Source organism: Sapajus apella, unplaced genomic scaffold (genome assembly GCF_009761245.1).
Source record: "Sapajus apella isolate SASKATOON/1434 unplaced genomic scaffold, GSC_monkey_1.0 scaffold47, whole genome shotgun sequence".
Classification (NCBI taxonomy): Eukaryota; Metazoa; Chordata; class Mammalia; order Primates; family Cebidae; genus Sapajus; species Sapajus apella.
The window spans coordinates 3956635-3977170 of record NW_022436987.1 but is presented as its reverse complement, the minus strand read 5'-3'; the positions used below and the strand labels follow the sequence as shown (position 1 = coordinate 3977170).

Here is a 20536-nt window from a genome sequence, read left to right as displayed (position 1 = left end):
TATAACCACAAACTTTGTGTAACCATCACTGTAATCAAGATACAGAACTGTACCATCACCATACGTCTCCCCTGCCTGCTCCTTTATACTCATACCTACCCCTCTCCTACCTGTAACCACTGGAAACCACTATTTTTTATTTCTGTAATTTTATTTCAAGAATATTATGGAGATGGAATCATACAATATGTAACCTTTAGAGACTGGCTTTTTTCACTCAGCATAATTCTTTTGAGATTCATCAAAGTCTGTTGCATATTCCTTTTTATTGCTAAGTAATAGTCCTTTGTATGAATGTGCCACAGTTTGTTTAACCATTCACCTGTTCAAGGATATTTGAATAGTTTCCAGTTTTTGACTGTTACTAATAAAGCTACTATGATCATTTGTGTACAAGTTTCTGTGTAAACATAAGTTATCATTTCTTTGGGATAAATGTCCAAGAGCACAATTACTGGGTCATATGATAAGTCCTTTGTAGTTGTAAAATAAACTGCTGAGAGCTATTTTCCAGAGTGGCTGTACCATTGTACACACCTACCGACAGTGTAGGAGCAATCCATTTTCTCCCTATCATCACCAGAGTCTGGTATTGCCACTGTTTTTTATTTTAGCTTTTCTGATTGATGATACCACATTGTGATATTAATTCACATTTCCCCAGTGCCTACTGATGTTGGTCATCTTTTCATGTGCTTATTTGCCATTGTGTATCTTCTGTGAAAAATCTATTCATATATGTTGTCCATTTTCTAGATGAATTTTTTAAGGTTGAGTTTTAGACATTCTTTGTATGTTTTAGATACAAACTCTTTGTCAGATATGTGATTTGTAATCATTTTTCTCAGTATACAAATTGACTTTTAATAATTAACAGAGTCTTTTGCAGAGAAAAAATTTTAAATCTTGATGAAGTCCAGTTTATTAATTTTTCCTTTCTACCTGTTTTGTTTTGAATGAGCTTTGGAGTTTATTGAACTTCTTAGATCTGTAGGTTTGTAGTTTTTGTCATTTTTGAGAAATACTTCATCTTTTTCTGCTTTTGGTCTTCCATTTAATATATATACATTAGAATACTTAATACCATCCCATAGGTCATTGAGGCTCTGTTCATTTTTTCCTTGACCATTTTTTTTTCTCTCTTTTATTTTGGTTAGTTCTTATTGCTATGCCTTTACTGATTATTTTTTGGCAATATCTGATCTGCTGTTAATTCTACCCATTGTATTTTTCATTTTATGTATTGTATTTTTCATCTGTAGAGGTTCAATTTCGGTCATTTAAAAAATATCCTTCAGGTACCAGGCATGGTGACTCATGCCTATAATCACAGTGTCTTCAAAGGCTGAGGTTGGAGGACTGCTTGAGGCCAGGAGTTTGAGACGAGCCTGGGCAACATAGTGAGACCCTGTCTCTAAAGAAAATAAAACAAAATAAATGAAAAATCTTTCATTTTTCTCTTCATCATGTTTACATATTTCTCTACCCTGTTAGGCATGTAGAGCATATTTATACAATTGTTATCTGCTAGTTATGTCATTTCTGGACCATATTTTCACAGATTTTTTTTTTTTTGAGACGGAGTTTCGCTCTTGTTGCCCAGGCTGGAGTGCAATGGCACAATTTCGGCTCACTGCAACCTCTGCCTCCCAGATTCAAACAATTCTCCTGCCTCAGCCTCCCAAGTAGCTGGGATTACAGGCACCCACCACCACACCCGGCTAATTTTTTGTATTTTTTTTAGTAGAGACGCAGTTTCTCCATGTTGGTCAGTCTGGTCTTGAACTCCCAACCTCAGGTGATGCCCGCTTTGGCCTCCCAAAGTGCTGGGATTACAGGCAGGAACCACCGTGCCTGGCCCTGTTTTTGCAGATTGTATGTGCCTGCTAACTTTTAACTGGTTGCAAGACATTATGAATTTTATGTAGTTGATGGGTGGATTTAGTTCACTTCTTTAGTGTTGGATTTGTTCTGACATGCAGTTAAGTTGCCTGAATCAGTTGAAGCCTTTTGAGACTTACTTTTAAGCTGAAGTAGGGCAGGTCTGGAGTGGTCTTTAGTCTAGGGCTAATTTATCTCTGTTATCAAGATGAAACCCTTCTGAGAATTCTACTTGCTGCCCTATGTATTAAGATATCTTTCCTCTCTGTCTGGCAGGAACAGGAATTGTTCCCAAATCTTGTATGAGATGTGGGAGTTGTTCTGTCTTTTTCTTGAAAGGCAGTTCTCCTTTCTTTCCCACCCCAACACGAGCCTTGGATAGTTTTTCTAAAAAAAGAAAAAATTTTATCGTGCCAAAATTCACATAAATCATGGACATTTTAACCATTTTAAGTGTTTAATTAAGTGGCATTAATTACATTCACAATTTGTTACAACCTTCATCAGTATTTCCAAAACATTTTTATCACCCCAAACAAAAACTCTGTTAACCTTACTAGTAACTCCTTATTCTCCCCTCCCCTATCCCTGATAACCTTGAATCTACTTTCTATCTCTATGAATTTGCTTATTCTAGGTATTTCATATAGGTGGAATCATACAATATTTGCTCTTTTGTATCTGGCTTATTCTAGTTAGCATACTATTTTCAAGATTTTTCCATCTTGGGTAGTTTTGGCCTCACACATACTTGTATCAGCTCTTAGCCAAGAGACTGACATGCATCCTTCTGCACATCTTGGAAGCTGTCTGTTGTGTAGCTCTTTCCCTCAACTAAGCTAAACTGCTGGGCTTTTGGGGAATTTGCAGCATTCTGGAAACTGCTGCAATTGGTGGTAAACTGCTGCGATTGTGGAACTCGTCATGTTTGTTTTCCTTCTCCCAAGTATTACAGTGCTGTATCTTGTTGTGTGATTGTCCAGAAACCACTGTATCATGTATTTTGTCCAGTTTTCTAGCAGTTTATGGCAGAAGGGTAAGATCTGTCCCACTGTTATTCTGTCTTGATCAGAAGCAGAACTCCCCTCTGTGTTTGTGTCTGAGAGTGTATAACTGCTTTTATTGAGATGTAATTGCCATGCAATAAACTACCTGTGCTTAAAGTATACAAGTTGATTTTTATATATGTGCACACCCATGAAACCGTCACACAATCAAGATAATGAACATATCCATCACCTTGCAAAGTTCCTTATGTCCTTTTTAATGTCTCCATCCTGCCTCTCTTTGCCCTCCTCTGTATTCTCAGGTAACCTCTGAACACTTTTCTGTCACTGTAGATTAGTTTGCATTTTCTAGAATGTTATATAGATGGAATAATACAGTACTATTTTGTGTGTATCAATAACTTACTCGTTTTTATTGCTGAGTGGTATTGTATTGTGTGGGTATACCACAATCAAGTTATCCATTCATATGTTGATAGACAGTCATTTGCATTGTTTCTAGCTTTTGACTACTACAAACAAAGCTGTTATATATTTGGATAAAGCTTTTTGTAGACATGTATATTTATTTTTCTTTGGTGAATACCTAGGATTGGAATTATTTAATTATAGGATAGATACATGTTTACCTTATAGAAAACTAAAGCTATTTTCCAAAGTGGTTGTACTATTTTACATTCCCACCATCGACTGATGAGGGTTCCTGTTGCAAGAACCTTGCAGCTGGACCTAATATTTGGTTTTGTCAGTCTTCTAAACTTTAATCTTTCTGGATGGTGTATAGGGATGTCTCATTGTGGTTTTAAATTACATTTACCTAATGAATAATAATTTTGTGAAATTTTTTATCTGCTCATTGAACACTCATGTATCCTTTGTAAAGTATCTGTTCTTTTGTCCATTTTTTGGAAAACAGGTTGTTTGTCTTTTTATTTTTGAGTTGTAGGAATTCTAATTTTGGATACAAGTTCTTCTTAGAGATATGTATTGTGAATATTTTCTCCCAGCCTGTGGCTTGCCTATTCATTTTCTTTTTACTTTTTTCTTTTTTGTGTCACAGTTATGGCTCACTGTAGCCTTGGCCTCCTGGGCTCAAGCGATTCTCCTATCTCAGTCTCCCAAGTAGCTGAGAGCACAGGTGTGTGCTACCATGCCTGGCTAATTTTTGTATTTTTTGTAGAGACAGGGTTTTGTCATGTTGCCCAGGCTAGTCTTGAATTCCTGGCCTCAAGTGATCTGCCTGCCTTGGCCTCCCAATGTGCTGGGATTACAAGTGTGAGTGAGCATGCCCAGCTGCCTATTGATTTTCTTAATGATGTCCTTTAAGGAGCAGAAATCTTACATTTTGATGAGGTTTAATTTATCAGTTTTTCTTTTATGGCTAATGTTTTCCATGTTCTTTCTAACTTTCTAACTTATCTAAAAGTCATAAAAACATTCTGTGTTTTCTTCTAGAAGTTTTTAGTTTTAGCTTTGCTTTTGTGTATATGATCCATTTCAAGTTAATATCTGTGGGGTGGTGTGAGATAGGAGTTGAAGTTCAATTTCTTTTTTCCCTTATGGATATACAGCTGTTTCAGCACCATTTGTTGAAGACTTTTCTTGTGTTGTTGAATTGCTTTGCCACCCTTGTTAAAAATCAGTTGACTTCCTTTCGTTTCCATTGATATGTCTATTCTTACACCAATACCACAGTGTCGTGATTACTGTGGCTTTATAGTGAGTCTTAAAACAAGGTAGTGTGAGTCTTCCAATTTTTCAAGATTGTTTTGGCTTTTCCGGGACTTTTGCCTTTACTGATATATGCTAGAATCACTTTGCCAATCTCAATAAACTGTGCAGCCAGGTTGAGAATTGTAGAATAGACCTTGGTAAATTCATGCCTTGTGATGTTTTTAAGAAGTCATTTTGGGGACCTTCTCCAAATAATGTTCCTTGGGAGCACTGGGCTTTATTCTGTTTGACTGTCTATGTCTTATAACTCCTAAAAAGGAAATGTATGGTAATACATACATTTCTTTAGGTCTTTGCCTAGGTACATAGTTTCCTTGTCAACTTTAGTGTCTTTGGTAGAACTGAGTTGTTACTGTTCTGTCTTAAGAATATAAATGTTGCTTTAGTACAAGAAAAATAAGAAGGTAATATAGCTCATAATCCATTAAGGTCTGCCTACAAAGGATGTGTAAGAGAATAAGATTTTTTCTCTGTAGTATCAGAATTGATCTTCCTTCTGCTGCATTACATTTCCTAGACAGTTATTAGGGAAATGTTCAGGGACACAGTTTTATGGAACTATACTTAGTGAAGTATCAAATACTATATTAGCTTTCTTGCTTTTATATTTCCAGATAGACTCAAATTTTCAAAAAACTTCAAACAGCCTAATTTTTGCTGTTATCTTGAAATACATGCTTTAATAACACCATGCTTATTAGTGACTTTTAATAGCAGAAATAATTCTATTATGTCTGATTCACATTTGTAATTATTTTTGAATTGTGGTATTACATATGTAATTCATTATCCATGATTTATGATCCCAGTTACATAAATCAGTTCTTTTTAGTCTGTTGTAGCAAATACATGTAAATGTTATGAATAATATTTTGGAGGAACTTTTATGCCATTTTAATGAGTTCATGTTTGCATTGAATAACTGAATTGCAATGTGGAGTGTTCCCAGAATAAAAAATGTGAGTTACTAAAATGAGTTTGGGCACCTCAGGACTGTGATGGAAGGAACTAAGAACTGTATTTTATTTAGTGATCATATTGTTTTATGATAAAAATAAGCTATTTTGCTCAGGATGGCAATTATTTTATACTAAGGAAGTGGAATTATAGACCATCTTTCAATTTTATGCACATTCCTGTCAGCTGAAAATAATTGCTGATTTGGATTTTCCTTGGGAAAAGAAGTGGAAATTATATTATTAACTTTGTAGGGAGGCATTTTTTAGTCATTTATCAGATATATTGCTGTAGAAGCAGTTGAATGTTATTTTAGAAAAACTTCAGAATCTTGTAATATAAGCCCAATAAAAGAATAAGACAATTGTAGAAAGTGCTACATTGTATAATTCAGATAATCAGAGACTGATGACTAATTTAGCGTGTAGCTAGGGGCTAATTGTGTGTGCTGTGGATATTAAATGTAAAAGGAGTTCCAAGCCTGGAAAGATCCACATGGGCTGGAGCTGTAAGTTTGTTTTTGATTTAAAGGATAGAATCTGGTGTTCTTCATCGTGCCCACATTGGGATAATGAAAAGACTTCCCAGTATTTCCTACAAAAGGTTATCCAGGTATAGTTACATGCTTCTGATTTTCCCTGTTCTGTTTATATAGGCATAGCTCATATATTTCTGGAAATGGGAGGAATAGCTGTGTTGGTGCTATATTGATTTGTTATAGTCAATCCCTAAAGAAATGTGTTCCTGTAAAGACTCTTTTGTTTTTCTTTATATCCTCTGAAATTATGATTTTCTTCCAGCCATAATTTCTTGCAGCCACAAACAGTAATAACTAAAAATTTTATAGCACTGAACTGTATACCACATTGTGTTCTAGATACTTTTCATATTTCAGCTCATTTGATCTTCATGATAACCCCATGTGGTAGGTAATATTCATTTTTTCATTTTACAGATGGGGAGCCAGATAAATATTACACAGCTAGAAAGTGACAGAGGTGAGCTGTGAACCAGAGTCTCTGCTGTTAACCCTAGTCTATGCTTCCTAGCTTGAAATGACTTAAGAAGTAAATTTTATTGTAATGTTTTAAATATTGTTATTATTTTTATTAATATTATTTTTATTTTGAGATAGGGTCTTACTCTGTCGTCGAGGCTGGAGTGCAGTGGCTTGATCTTGGCTCACTGCAACCTCTACCTCCTGGGCTCAAGTAATCCTCTCACCTCAGCCTCCCGAGTAGCTGAGACTACAGGCACATGCCACCACCCCAGCTAATTTTTTAGTATTTTCAGTAGAGGCAGGGTTTCACCATGTTGCCCAGGCTTGTCTCAAACCTTCCCACAGTGCTGGGATTACAGGCGTGAGCTGCCATGCCCAGCCTTAAACATTATTTAAACAAAGTCATAGGTTAGACAGTTATAACTGTATTAAAATCCTGAGAGGCTCACCCAGTAGTTTAAAAAATTTCCACTAGAGGTCAGTCTATCACTTGGCAATATAAATATTTTCTGCTTTTCTTAGAAGTGCAGAATTTCATTCACTAAATTAAAGAAGTATGCTGTGGAAGAGACTTGAGTAGCAGAATAAATTTTGAATTAGAACATAATCAAAAGTTATCTTTATAGTAGTAGAAGCATATATGACTATTGCAAGATACAATGTTGGTTCAATTGACTGTATTTGCAGAATATAGTCAAGATATCCTGTGAGATCTGGCATAGGAAAGGCTAATGACCCTGATCTTTAGTTGTTGCCTCTAAATGAACCACACATTAAACATTAAGCCAATTTTGTGTTACTAGTACTTCAGATTTTTTTTCTCGACTCATTTAATTTATTCAAGGAGTTAGAATGTACCTGGAGAGAAATGAAATAGTGAAAAGATTGAGTGTTCACTAAGAGATACTCTGATAATTTTAAGGCAATATAGGTCAAAGATTTTTTTAAAAGTAGCCTAGAGGCTTTTATTTCTCAACTCTCAAGTTTTGGAGATAACAAGGAAGTAAGATGAAGAAACCGAGAGTATATTTAAAAGCTGCATTTTAAGGTAACTACTTTGCTTGTAAATGCAGTCATATTTTGGAAGGATTAAATATAATTAAATAATTAACTAGAGTCTTAATTTGGAAGGATTAAATATAGTTGGAAGGTCTAGCATAGTCCTGAGTATAAAGTTATTAATCAGTTGACCAATGATGTTATTTATATGTAAATGATGATTTTGGCTTCTGTAGGTTAAATAAAACCTTTTAGGCAGCCTTCAAACTAACTGAAACAATCTGACTTGACTTCAGATTTGTCACACTGGAAATGAATGGCAACATGTGGAACAGGCCAGGACAAGGAGGGAAGCTACGCAGGAGGGGTGGATCCCCAGAGTTTGTAAGTTTGGATGGGTAATAAGTTAACCCAGGGGATTGTTGGTGGAGGGACAAGGGAGTCCTACAGATAGAGATAGGCAGAAGCAGACAGGATATTTGGGTTTTAGGTAAACAAGGTGCACCTAAGACCTAAGAAGTCTTCAGAGGAAGCAGAGACGAACAAATGAATGTGAAGGTGAGAGTTCATGATTTCTAACTGTACCCATCCCTTTCTGGGTACTTATTTATGTGCCAGGTACTGTGCTAAGAGCTTCATGTACATTATCTCTTTTTCTCCTTATCATAATCTTGTGAAGTGTGTTCTAATCCCTTTTCACAGACAAGATGACTGAGGCCGAATGAGTTTCAATAACCTGCCTTGGGTCATACTGCTTGTAAATGACAGAACTGATATTAGAACTGAAGGCTATGACTCCAGCTATGAAACTCTGCTTTCTGATGCAGAAGTTATTTCTTTTTTTGCCCCAGTTTTATGCTGCCTGCAGTGTAGGGATGGTCATAGGCTTATATCCAATGTGAAATTAATGCCATGGGTAAACCCCAATTACAACAAAAGCAGAGAGTTATAACTTCCAGCGGGCGGGAGTTGGTATTTTTGTTAAAAATGTGAAGTTTTTTAACCTTTGACTAGAAATCACAGTGAAAAACCTGTGTTCTCCATGTAGCGCTGATTAGATGGTGGTGAATCCATCTCTTGTACTTTCACTACTTTGTTGTTTTTTTTCCTCTTTCCTAAAATCCACTAATTATCTTACTAGGTGTTCTCTCTGTTGGCTTGTCTCATAAATGACACTCCTGGAGATGCCCTCTCAAGGGCTTTCCATAATAGGAAGAGTAGTGGGCAAACCTAAAAGGAAGTTTAGGGATCACTAATTTGGTCTGTCAAGTGTACTTTTGTCACTTTATTTTTACACCTGCAGGCAGCAGTGCTTCTGAGACCTTTTAGTCCTTTAAAGATAGCTTTGATCCTAGATCTCTTTCTGCTTAGGATATGTTTTTGAAGGGATGAGGACAGAATGTCAGCTTTCTTCTCCCAAAGGCACCGGTTGTTGAATTTCCCCTGTAATCTAGGACTTTCATCATTTCCTCCGTGTTGATGGTGGCGCTAGACCTGGGGAATAGCATTTATCTTTTGTTTTTTGACCCAAGCGACTGGTTAATGGTGAAAGGTCCATCAGCTAAGAATGCTTTTAATAAGGCCCTCTTTTTTGTGGTTTAGCAAGGGTCCATCTATGGTTAACTGCAACAAGTATTTCCCAAGTTCCTTCAGTCTTTTCTTCTGAAGTTGCTTGAAGGTGATACGTAGGAAGAGTACATCCACATGCTATACAAGGGCAGGCAAATGGAAAGTTCTCTTTCTATAGCTTTTTATCTCTTGGGTGAAACTTTGATTTATTTTGGCAAAATAATACAGAAGTCTTAACCTAGCAGTATAATGTAACACCAGATTCATAAGGGCCAGACTCTTCTCAGCAGAGCAGGCTCAGCAGAATTATGTAAGGCCAGAGTGCCTGCTTTCTTCCGTAAGGTTTTGGGATTAAATGTACTCATCTGTGTCTTTAATCTGTCAATGCCCAAACTCATCTCTTTCTCCTATTTGCTATTTCATAGAGAAGGAAGCCATTTGATGGGAATTTCCTAAATTCTCTACAATCAAATCTATATACCTACTTCTACCTGTTCGCATCCATCTTCCCCAGATAGCTTTCCAGCTGACCTGCCTGCTACTTTCCACTCTTGATTTTCTTATATCCTGCTTCTAAAATCATATTTTACAAACAAAAATCTGATCATGCCACTCCTATACTGAAATATTTACATTGCTTGTAGGATAGAGCCTCAAATCTTTAACATACTTTATGAGACCCTGTAGATATTGCCCCTTGCCTGCCTTACCATCTTTGACTGACAGCATCGTAGCTCCTTTTTTACCCCGCAATTCAGCATTACTGATCCCTCTTAATTTCCTAAAATCTGTCAAGTTTCTTCCTGGCTCCTTTTTTTAGAATGCATTCTTTACTTCCTCTGGCTAACTGATTGCTGTCTTTCAGGTCACTGCTTGTGTTACTCTTTCTGGGAAATCCCAATGTAGTCCTATCTCTCCTAATTATTAAGTTAGTTACATTATTTTCCGGGTATTTTTATTACCAGGAAGTTCAGTGTCTCACTCTTGAGGACTCTTCCTTCACTTTGTGTATTGTGTAAGAACTGAGGGTTCCAAAGGGATAGCTTCATGTTCCACGTCGAGGATGAACTCAAAATCCGAGAAGTACAGTATAGCTGTTGCTGATAAAGACTGTTGCTGTTGAAGAATGGTCCTGCATGATCCAAAGGGACTGATTATTTGTGATGACCTGCCCAAGATGCAGAGTGTACATTTTACATTTATTTATGTACAGACTTATGCTCATACACTTAGTCATTGTTTCTCAAAGCATAATCTTGTGTCATGGTAATTAAAGGTTGGGTTAGAGTCACTCTTCCTCATGATACCCTGGGCTGGATTGAGCTTGGGACACCAACCCAGACAACTCCTGCCTAGTAAGTATTCTTTTGGTGCCATTTATATCTCTTCTTGCAAGAAGATTTTGGTCAGGGCAATGTTAGGTTTACTCCAACAGCTAACTTTGAATCCCAAGGAACACTCCTAGAAGGCCTATGGGTTTTATATCCCAAGAAAAAAGATAGTTATTGCTAGGTTGTATGCCCAAGGAAGGCCCTGTTTACCCAGATACAGGGTACTTACTTATTTTTGCAATCTATGGGAAGCAACTTAAGTGATTGTTCCCAAAATAAAAAGTGAGCTTCAAGGAGACTTTTGTCTCTCCTTGAACTGAGAAGCAACTCAGAGATTCTTTAGCTAAAATACTCTAATCCATAACTCGTGGGGATTCTAATCTCAGCTTAAACAGCTACCCCTTTACTTACTGATTGATCTGCTATTCCTGTGATTTTTACAAATAGTAATAGTCTGTCTTCCCCATTATACTGTAAGCTCCAAGAGGGTAGGAACTATTTTTACCTTCTACATTGCTGTATCTTCAGTGCCTCCCAAAGTGCCTTGCATATAGTTAATATCCCATGCATATTTGATAAGTGAATGCATTTCAAGTTTTCCAAAGTGGAATTTTAATAGTAACTATTACTTCTAAGAATTCAGAAGATATTCAGAAAAGTAAAGCCATGTTAACCGTATTCCCTTTAATGAAACTAATTCAGTATCAACAAATAGAACAAAAAGCAAAGAAAAAAAAATCCATGAAACTAGGAATGGCTCAGTTCCTAGCTACAGACTGGAATCTAAGAGTATAATGACATATGGATAAAATTAAAAGAGGATGCTAAAATCTGTTATACACTTCGGTACAGATTTCACTGAAAGTGGGGGCCATGAGTGCCCCATCATGTAAGGTTTTAGAGTTAGGACAGGCCATGGGAAACCCTGGAAAATCCACAAGGAATCCAGTGCAATATCTCAAAATGGAGAGAGAGAGAAAGAGAGAGGCGAGAGAGACAAGAGGACAGTATCTTTTAATTTCTAATCTACAGTGAAATGGAGAGGAAGAAAATAAATGACAGTGAGTTATACAGCAGTTAACTGAATCAAATGAACAGAAATGAATAACTAATAAGTTAGCAAACCAAAACTGGTTAAACTGCTTGACTCTAAGCATGCAGAATGAAGTACGTTTCAGATTAAGAATTATTTTAGAAAACAAAAATTCAAGAAAAATACATCTGCATTCACTTAAAGAAATTGTAGGGGAACATAAAATTTAAAAAAATTGGAATTAAGGAAAGCAAAGCAATCCCTCCCTGGTGGTCAGTCATAGGATGTGAGGCTTCATAGCTGGTGGCAGCCATGTTCTGTGCCTTGTAGTTCAGAAGTTGGTCTATCTGTGATAGTGACAGCCAAGCCAACACATTGAAGCAGAAATAAGCGACAAAAGTAGCCTTAGTTGAGATAAGCAGTCCTGATGGCGTTCAAGTCTGTGGTTCCAGTTATCCCTGAGGCCCAGTTACACTACATACGTTTCCTAGAGTTATATGAGGTACTACATTGTCTATCTAATAAATTCTTTTTATCTAAACTATTTCAAGTTAGGCTTATGCCATAGACTTTCAACTAAGAATTCTGTATGATATGTAGATAATATAGGCAGAGAAGATCCAACATATGTGTTGTTGGTGTACCTGATATAGAGAGTAGAATAAATGGACAATAATTTCAGATATATAATGGGGAAAATACCTTCAGAGATTAAAGGAATTAGTAATCTACAGATTCAAAGAACACAGAGTTCTAAAAAAACTGAAACAGGATTATCAATATCAAGCAAGTATATCAATATCAAGTAAGATTATCAAGTAAGTAAAGTTAGTTGTGCTTCAAAATTAAAGAAAAAGAGTCCCCAAGCATCCAGGCAGAAAAAGCAAGTCACCAAAAGGGGGAGAATGAGACTGGCTTCTGACATCATGGTAATAGCCAAAGTAAGAGGCAGTTGAATAGTGTCCCTAGAATTTTGGTGGAATGTGTGTAGGCAGGGAATAGTGTGGCCCACAGATTTAATACCTGCTCAAGCTCTTACTTATGCATAAAGATAACAACCAATATTCTCAAACGTTCAAGGAACCTAGTCCCTGAAAAATTGCCTCATGAGTAAAATTAATCATCTAAGTGATAAACAAAATGAACTTGGGAATGAAGAAGCAGAAGTAGGAAAGGATTGACAGGGCATATGGAATCTATTTAAACATAGACTAAGTAAGGTCTGGATAACTGCATACTATGAAAACAGAAGAGAATGCAAAGGCTCTAAAATTAATATTGAATAAAGGGTTTATATAACAGATATAAAGTGGGGAAGGTAGAATAGGTAGAGGGTTGTAAAAGAGTATGAACTCACATTTATCTTCGTGGAGAGAGTCAGTAGATACAGCCTGTAGTTGATGAATTTGCTAGTCTGAGTTGAAATCTTGCCACTGCCACATACCAGATATGCATTCTCAAATGAGTTTAAATCTCATAAGTAGTTATAGAATCCTCATCTGTATCTTGGAGGTAATGATACTACTCACCTACTAGGGTAGTTGTGAAGATAAATACAATAATGTATGTGAGGTGCTTAGAGCAGTACCTGGCCTGAAGGATACATTCAGTAAAAATTACCAATTCTTTATTATTATTTTAAGGTGAAAACATGGGTAGATAATTTTTTAACCTTGGGGCAGAGAAACCCTTTCTATGCATAACTCTCAACCTAGTGACCACAAAAGAAAAGATTAATCATTTGACTTCATAAAAACTAAAAGCTTTTGCATGACAAAATCACCATGATAAGAATCAATGAACAAATACCCAAGTGGGGGAGAATAATTGCAATGTATTTGACAGAAGAAGGATTGATATCATTAATATTTAGGGATAACTGATAAGTCAACAGGAGATGAGGAAAAATCAATATGAACAGATATTTTTCAGAAAAAAAATTTGAGAAATACTTAGCTTCATTTATAATTAAGGAGGTAGAAATTAAAATAAGATGCTATTTTTCATTTATCAAATTGGCAAAGATGAAAAAGTTAAAAAACATCTAATGATGGCATGCGGTAAAATGTACTCTGATATCCTTTCCTGAGGGCAATCTGACATCAAAATAATAAATGCTCACACATTTATCTCTGCAGTGTTACTGCTAAGAGTATATTCTACAAATATATTCATCTTAGTGTACAAAGATATATGTAAAAGGTTATTGTATATAGCATCATTTATAATAGAAACAATTTGGAAGCAACTTACTTGACTATTGATAAGGGCTTGTTAAATAATTTAGAATGCTTATATATTGGAATATTATATAGCCATTAAAACAAAAGATGTATAAATATATATACTGATAATGAAAAAATGGTCAAGCTATAATATTTAGAAAAAGAGTAAGTTACTGAGAATAGGTATAGTATGGGCTTATTTACAACAATATATGATTTATACTTATGCTGTATATGTACAAAGAAAATTTCTAGAATGTTACACAGAACCATTGAAAATGAGTATCTCCGAGATAGCTCTGGACTCTCTCAATTTTTATTACAGCAATTATTTTCTAATTTTATAGTAATTAAAAGCAAACAAACATAATCTTTTAAAAAAGTGAATATGTTGCTTTTGAAAATGGAATTTAATATTCTGGGAATAAAATTATGGGGCAGAATAGTAAAACAAAACAAGTGGGTTCAACTAATGTTTGTTCAACAAAGATTTAGGAAGCGCCTACTTTGCATGAAGTACTAAACTGAGAGTTTAGCCTGTGGAACAGGTAATACTTGATAAATGCTAAAAATAGAGGTTCAGACATTTCTGCTAAAGGTTAAATGTTCTTAATTAAAATCAGATGAAATGAAGACTGTTGGTGAACACTGTTTTTGCTACATGATTGTTATGCCACCGACCTAGAAACTAGCACCAGATGCAGGAAAAAATGCTAAGGTTTGTGAATTTGGCTACACCATTTTGTTGGCTTTGTGCTTTGGTTGTCATAATATAGCTGCTGAACGTCTTGGGGATATGTGAGATAATGCTCACGATGACAGGAGAAGAGCCTGTATTCCTGAGCAAAAACTAGATTTGATCAAATGCCATATTTACCAGTGCTAATTTATGTTTTGTTGCTTTAAAGGCAGTGATTTTATGAAGAAGTTTGTAGTTTCATGGAGGCATGCAGACCCCTATAATTCACATGGCCAAACCCATTTTCTAGGGTTTGGCCATGTGAATTATACCAATCTACTTGGGAATTGTGGCTGTTTTCTATTAGAGAGTCTGTGATTCTTCAAAATCTTGTGATTTCATTGAGCTCAAGACATTTGAGGAATGGGAAATAACTGCAGTATCCAGTTGGCATTAGCTGTTTGAATTTGAATACCCATACAGTTAGTTGTGCTGTTAATACTTGTTTTAAAAACATGAATTTATTGCGATACCATTGATATATTAGGAAGCAATTTGAGCATAAATGAATTTCATGTTTGCGTTATCCATGATTTTGCCAGCAAGAAACACCAGGTGAACACAGAATACTGCACACAGTTGTACTGAACCCAGCAGGAACACACAAAATGGAGACATGTACATACCTGGAATAGCTACCAGCTACCTCAGTTCGCCGCAAGTTATGAGCTACACCCCCCCGCATCGTGTCATACCTTTCCTTCTGATTTCAAATCACCTTCTTTCAAGCACCCATGATTAATTAAAAAGCTACAGTCTTTTAAATGCCTATATCTATAAGTACATTTCAGGATTTTTTTCAAGGTGAGGTGCCATATTTATGTTTCCTAACCATTTAGCATGTATAAAAATGCCATGGTTTTTATTAGGTTTCTAGTGTGTGTGTGTGTGTGTGTGTGTGTGTGTGTGTCTGTGTGTGTGTGTGTGTATCACTGACAAAAGTTTGAGGTTTTGTGCCCCTAACTGCATTTCCCCCATAAGCCCTTGTTTGTGCAATTTTTGCATAGTATAGTGATTTTTAGGAACTGAGGTATTTCCTTATAGTAAAACTGATTGTATCTCTTTGAACAAATTTATGCTGGTCTTTTTTCCTTTTCATTTTAAGTTTCTGTAGTGCATCTGATTTGCAATAGTTGAACAAACACCCCGCCCCCCAGACAAATGAATAATGGAAATCTTATTTTTCCTTTTGTTGCAGGTGACCCATTGTACCAAGTTAAACCAACTTCTCTAGTTCCTTATTGGCAGTTGGTTAGCCCTTCATGTGTCCTAGTGCATTGGGTGATTTTTCTAAGTTAAATTTTTGTGAAGGGCTGCATCTTGAGATAAGGTCCCAAATGCCTTATGTTGAACTCCTTTGGACTTCTCTAGACTTCTGTGACTTAAGGTTCATTACATTGCTAATCATCTATGTTTATTATTATATGAAGGAAGCCTTGCACCAAGTTTGTAGCGTGAAGTAAGTACATAGGTATAAACTGCATGTGATTGAAAACCAAGTATTATTTGGAAGTGAATTACCTGTTTTAAAAAAAAGCTTAGTCGTCTTTTTTGAGGATTTTTGTTTACTCCAGTGATGATTTAGGTTAAAGTAAATCTTTCATTGAATGCTGAAGTTCCTTTTTGAGGTTCTAACATGATATGTAGGAATAAAGGAGTTACAAATCTATAATTGCTTTCTTTACATCTGACTTAAAATGCTTTCTTGTGCCTAGATTCTGTTCCTTATTCTAGTTTACTCAGTAATTGCACTTGGAATTATTTGTGTAAAAATATGAGACACAGGAATGTATATTTTGACTTGAATATTTGCTTTAAGGTTTTCCTTGTGTAAGGACAAATTTTTATTCTGATTTTGCCACATAGGAATTCAACTTTAAGTTGAAACTTAAGACTTTGTGACTCCCTCTCTCCCTCTTTCTTTTCTCCTTTCCTTTCCTTCTCCTTCCCCTCTCCTTTCTTTTCTCTTCTTTTTTCTAGACAAGGTCCCCCTCCCTCTATTGCCTAGGATGGAGTACAGTGGTGCAGTGATGGCTCACTGCAGTCTTGACCTCCCAGGCTCAAGTGATCCTCCTACCTCAGCCTCCTAGTAGCTGGGACCACAGGCATGCACCATGATGGCCAGCTAATTTTTAAAATTTTTTTGTAGAGATGAGGTCTCATTATATTGCCCAGGCTGGTCTTGAACTCCTGGGCTCAAGTGATCATCCTGCTTTGGCCTCCCAAAGCACTGGGATTACAGGCATGAACCACCATGCCTGGTTAAGATTTCTTTAATTTTCTCTTTGAAAGAAAGTATCTTAGGCAATAGTACATGCATCTGGCAAAGAGGGGCATTACTATGGTGACCCTAAAATCAATTCTTCACTTCTTCATTCATTCATTCTTCATAGAACAAATATTTGTTAGGTGCCTAAAATGTGTTACATCATTTTAGGTGCTGGAGAATATAGTGATTAGCAAAAATACAGCCTTTCCTCTCACAATCTAGTGGGGGAAATGGACTTTAATTAATGACCAAAATATATACTTACAAATTGTGATAAGTGCTGTGAAGAAAGTTTGCAAGCTCCTTCGAAAGAGAAAAACAAGGGGACCCAATTTGGATAAGTGATTTAAAAAGGACCTTTCTGAAGGAGAGACATTTAAACTGAAGTCTACAGGATAAGGAGTTTACTGGAAGGGAAAGGGGGTGGAAGGATTTCCAGGCAGAGGCAAGAGGTTTTGTGATATCATTTTATAGTACTTATGACCTTTTTAGATGCTTATATAATTAGGTACTAGTCTATGAGCAAGACAGTTTATAGAGCTATGTTACTGAAAAGATGCATATAAATTACATTTTTATAAATGAATTCCTGAATTCCTGCAGGCTTACATTATACTCACTGTGCTATATCATCTGCATTTGATTGATGTTCAGTTACTTCAATTACTGCTAGATTGATCTTTCTAAAGCACAACTTTGATGATGCTTTTTTCTGCTCAGGAATCTTTACCAGCTCCCCAGTTCCCCAATAAAATCCAGACTTCTTAGCCTCATGATCAGGCCCTCCCCAGCTGACCCTAGTCTCAATATTCCACTTCAACTTTACTCCTTTCTCTGAAGTACTTTGTGTTAGCCAACATAACTTCTAGATGATCATGGTGCTTTCTCCTTTGCCTACCTTTACTTGCATTGTTTCTCTGTCCTTACAATCTGTTTACCTTCTTCTTAGACTTCCCAAATCCCAGGTATATATTCAGGCCCATTTCAGATGTTAACATTTGATCTCGGTGTCTTCTCTGATCACCTTGGCTGAAGTCATTTCTTTTTCTTCTGACTTCTTATGGCATTTTAATTTTTACTGATCTTTAGGTACTTTTCCCTTCTTGCTTTTAAAAAATTTATTCTTTTTAATTGACATCATAATTGTATACATTTATGGGGTAGAATGTTTTGAATGTGATGTTTTGATAAACATGCACACAGCATGGAGTTATTAAATCAACCTAATTAACATATCTATCACTTCACTTATTTTTTGTGGCAAGATAATTAAAATGTACTTTCTTTATTATTTTTATATTTATTTTATTTTGAGATGGAGTCTTGCTCTGTCGCCCACACTGGAGTGCAATGGTGCAATCTCGGCTCACTGCAACCTCTGCCTCGCAGGTTCATTCTCCCACCTCAGCCTCCCGAGTAACTGGGATTCTGGCACTCACCACCACACCCAGCTAATTTTTGTGTTTTTAGTAGCGATGGGGGTTTCACCATGTTTCCCAGGCTGTTCTTGAACTCCTGAACTCAGGCAGCCTACTCACCTTGGCCTCCCAAAGTGCTAGGATTACAGGCATGAGCCACAGTGCTTGGCCACTTTCTTAATTATTTTATTTTATTTTTTTGAGACAGAGTCTTGCTGTTGTTGCCCAGGCTGGAGTGCAGTGGCGTGATCTCTGCTTACTGCAACTTCTGCCTCCTGGGTTCCAGCAATCCTCCTGCCTCAGTCTCCGAGTAGCAGAGATTACAGATGCCTGCCACTGTACCCAGCTAATTTTTGTATCTTTAGTAGAGATAGGGTTTTGCCGTGTTGGCCAGGCTGGACTAGAACTCCTGACCTTAGGTGATCCATCTGCCTTGGCCTCCCAAAGTGCTGGGGTTACAGGCGTGAGCCACTGCGCTCGGCCTCTTAATTATTTTTAAATGTGCAATATATTATTATTGACTGTAGTTACCATGTTGTGCAGTAGAACTCAAAGCATTCCTCTTGTCTACCCTTTAACCAGGCAGCTCTCCATTCCTTCCTTTCTGTTCCTCCCAGCCTCTGGTAATCGTCATTCTACTCTCTACTTCTATGAGTTTGACTTTTTAAGATTCTACATATAAGTAAGATTGTGTAGTATTTGTCTTTTTTTCTTCAAATGCCTGAGGGAGGTAAGCAAGGCTGCCCAGCTCTCAGCAGTCCTGATGATGATTTTCAAGGGCTGTCTTGGCCTCCAGCCCTGGCTGAAGAGAAAAACAATCCCATATGTCCCTGTGGGAGAGAGATCCTCTGTCTTTCTGTGCCTCAGTCATTTTGCTTAACATAATATCCCCTAGACTTCTCCACATTGTTGCAAATGACAGGACTTCCTTCTAAAAAAGGCTGAATAGTATTCCATTGTGTATATATAACACGTTTTTTATCCATTCATCTGTTGATGGGCACCAAGGTTGTTTCCACATCTTGGCTGTTGTGAGGAATGTTGCAGTGAACATGGGCATGCAGATCTCGTTCTCACGTATTGATGTTGGTTCCTCTGGATGTGTACCCAGGAGTGGGATTGCTGATGCTGAATTATATAGTAGTGATACTTTTAGATTTTTTGAGGAACCTCCATACCTGTTTTTTGTAATAGCTGTACTAATTTACATCCCCTCCAACAGTATACAAGTGTTCCCTTTCTTTGCATTCCCACTAACGCTTATCTTTCATCTTTTTGATAACAGCCGTTCTAACAGGTGTGAGGTGACATCTCATAGTGATTTTAATTTTCATTTCTCTGATGACTAGTGATGTTGAACATTGTTTTCATGAACTGGTTGGCTATTTGTATGTCTTTGTAGAAATGTCCGTTCAGGTCATTCACTTTTTTTTTTTTTTTTGAGACAGAATCTTGCTCTGTTGCCCAGGCTGGAATGCAGTGGTGTGATTTCAGCTCACAACCTCTGCCTTCCAGGTTCAAGCAATTCTCCTGCCTCAGCCTCCCAAAGAGGTGGGACTACAGGTGCATGCCACCACGCCCAGCTAATATTTTTTATTTTTAGTAGAGACGGGGTTTCACCATGTTAGCCAGCATAGTCTCGATCTCCTGACCTTGTGATCTGCCTGCCTCGGCCTCCCAAAGTGCTGGGATTACAGTCATGAGCCACCACACCTGGCCAATTCACTCATTTTTTGATCAGGTTATTTGTTTTCTTGCTATTGAGTTGTTTGAGTTTCTTACATATTTTGGATATTAATCCCTTATCAGATAAATGGTTTGTAAATATGTTCTTCTCTGTGAGTTGTCCCTTCACCTTGTTAAACTGTTTCTGTTGTTCTGCAGAAGTTTTTCAGGTGATGCCATCCCACTTGTTTGTTTTTGCTTTTGTTGCTTGTGCCTCTGGGATCATATCCAGAAAATCATTGCCCAGTCTAATGTCATGGAGCTTACCCCCTATATTTTCTTCTAGTAGTTTTATAATTTCAGATCTTATATTTAAGCCTTTAATCCATTTGGAGTTGATTTTTATATATGGTATGAGATGAAGATCCAATTTAATTCTTCTGCCTGTGGAGATTCAGTTTTTCTAGCGCCATTTATTAAAAAGGTTGTCTATTTGCCACTGGGTGTTCTTGGTACCTTTGTCAAAAAATAATCAGTTGAATGTGTGGGTTTCTGGGATTTCTACCCTGTTCCATTGGTCAATGTGTCTATCTTTATGCCAGTACCATGCTGTTTTGATTATGATAGCCTTAAAGTATATAGTCATACAGCATATAACAACATTTTGGTCAATGATGGATCACATATACAGTGGTGGTCCCATATGATT

The 20536-nt window shown here is 36.7% G+C and overlaps 1 protein-coding gene and 1 non-coding gene across 5 annotated transcripts in view; one reads left to right on the top strand and one right to left on the bottom strand.

Annotated features, from left to right (window-relative positions):
* The window catches only part of STK33 (serine/threonine kinase 33), a 193054-nt gene that overhangs the window by 22937 nt on the left and 149581 nt on the right, over positions 1-20536 (top strand). The window lies entirely within an intron of this gene.
* LOC116525397 lies at positions 18878-19008 on the bottom strand. The gene has a single exon (XR_004257679.1).